Source organism: Macrotis lagotis, chromosome 1, assembly GCF_037893015.1.
Source record: "Macrotis lagotis isolate mMagLag1 chromosome 1, bilby.v1.9.chrom.fasta, whole genome shotgun sequence".
Taxonomy (NCBI): domain Eukaryota; kingdom Metazoa; phylum Chordata; class Mammalia; order Peramelemorphia; family Peramelidae; genus Macrotis; species Macrotis lagotis.
This window is the reverse complement of record NC_133658.1, coordinates 285,642,375-285,644,988: the sequence shown is the minus strand read 5'-3', so window position 1 is coordinate 285,644,988 and position 2,614 is coordinate 285,642,375.

The following is a 2,614-nucleotide window of genomic DNA, read 5'->3' as shown; positions in this document are numbered from 1 at the left end:
CAAGACCAAAAGATTGAAAAAATATTTAAAAAAATATAAAATATTGGGGTAGCTAGGTGGCGCAGTGGATAAAGCAGTGGCCCTGGAGTCAGGAGTACCTGGGTTCAAATCTGGGCTCAGACACTTAATAATTACCTACCTGTGTGGCCTTGGGCAAGCCACTTAACCCCATTTGCCTTGCAAGATCCTAAAAAAAATATATATATATATATAATACCTCAGCAACAAAAGCACTGGCCTCAAGAATAGATCTAGAAGAGACAACTTAAGAATCATTAGACTCCCTGAAAATATTAAAGAGAAAAAAAGCCCAGACTTAATATTATAGGATTTAGTGATGGAAAATTGCCCTGACATCATGGAACCAGAGGGCAAAATAGTAATTGAAAGAATACATGGATCCCCTCCAGAAAGGGTTCCCAAAATGGAAACACCAAGGAATATTGTGGTCAAATTCCAGAACTATCAGATAAAAGAGAAAATCCTGTAAGCAGCCAGAAAGAAACAATTTAGATACCAAATTGCTGCAGTAAGGATTACACAGGACCTGGCTGCATCAACATTATGGAATTGAAGGACCTGGAATGTGATATTCCAAAGAGCAAGGGAGCTTAGAATGCAGCCAAGAATTCATTATCTGGCAAAACTGAACCTTCTCTTCCAGGGGAAAAGATGGACATTTAATGAAAAAGGAGGCTTCCAACTTTTCCTAATGAAAAGACAAGAGCTAAATAGAAAATTTGGACATCAAACAGGAGACTCAAGAGATACATGGAAAGGTTAAAAAAGGGGGGGGGGTAAAGAAAAAAACTGCTATCCAATAAGTTATATTAGCTATATCCCCACCTGGGAGAAAGACTCTCATAACTTTCAAGAATTGTAATCCTATTAGAGAGAATATACTTAGCCTGAAATAATGAACACTCATGACTTAACCGTGACTCTGATAGAATGATTTAAAAACCATACCTCCTAAAAAGGGGGGACAGCAAAGAGACAGGTGGATGGAGGAGATTGAATGAGGTAAATCACATTATATAAAGAGATATAATGGACCTATTGCAATAGAGGGGAAGAAGGGAGGAGCTGACAACCACTTGAATCTTACTCTCATCAAATTTAGCTTAAAGTTAATATACACACACTCGGTTAAGTTAAGAAGTTTATCTCACCTTTCAAGTATTAAAAGGGGAAAGGGGGAGGGGGAGGGGGAGGGGGAGGAAAAAGGGAACTAATGGAAGGAAGGGAAGGAAGAAGGGGAAAAGGGAAAGGGGAAAGAAAAGGGAGGGAAGTTGATATAGGAGGGCAAACACACTGAAGGTGGTGCAATTCAGAAACAAAATACTGGGGAATATGGATAAAGGGGAAAAGGGGGAAAATACAAATAGAGAGAAGATAGCATGAAGGACAATAAAGAGTTAGTCATTATAGCTCTGAATGTGAATGGGATGGATTCTCCCTTAAAACAAAAGTGAATAGCCGAGTAGATTAAAAACCAGAATCCTACAATATGCTGCTTATAAGAAACTCATCTGAAGCAGAGAGATACATATAGTGTAGAAGTAAAAGGTTGGAGCTTCAACTGAAGTGAAAAAGCAGGAGTAGTAATCTTTATCTTAGACAAAGCAGCTGTAAAAATAGATCTTGTTAAAAGAGATATATCATAGACAATGAAGCAATTTCAATACTAAATATGTATGCTCCAATTGGTATAGCATCCAAATTCTCAGAGAAGTTGAATGAGTTGCAGAAAGACACAGACAGCAAAATTCTACTGGTGGGAGACTACAACTTCCCACTCTCAGATTTAGATAAGTCTAACCATAAAATATTTTTTTAGGTCTTTTTGCAAGGCAATGGGGTTAAGTGGCTTGCCCAAGGCCACACAGCTAGTTAATTATTAAGTGTCTTAGGTTGGATTTGAACTCAGGGACTCCTGATTCCAGGACTGGTGCTCTATCCATTGCGCCACCTAGCCACTGCCATAAAATAAACAAGAAGGAAATTAAGGAGATAAATAGACTGCTAGAAAACTTAGGCATGATAGACCTTTAGAGGATAAAAAGGAATATATATATATATATATATATATATGTATGTATATATATATGTATATTCTGTAGTACATGGCACTTACACAAAAATTGACCATGTACTAGGGCATAAAAATCTAATTATCAAATCTAATTATCAAATGCAGAAAGGCAGAAATAGTGAATACATTCTTCTCAGGTCTTAATGCAATAAAAATCACATGCAATAATAGGTCAGGGAGAGAGAGACCTAAAACTAATTGGAAACTAAATGACCTCATAATAAATTATAGAAAGAATTAATGATTTCATCCTAGATAATGACAATAATGAAGCAACATACCAAACCTTATGGTATACAGCCAAGGCAGTTGTCAGGGGATATATTATATCTTTAAATGCTTACATGAATAAATTAGAGACAGAGGAAATCAACAAAATAAACATGCAGCTAAAAAAAAGAGAAAGAATAAATTAAAAAAACCCAATTAAATGTCAAATTAGAAATTCTAAAAATTAAAGGAGAAATTAATAAAATCAAAAGCAAGAAAACAATTTACTAATAAATAAAACCAAGATTT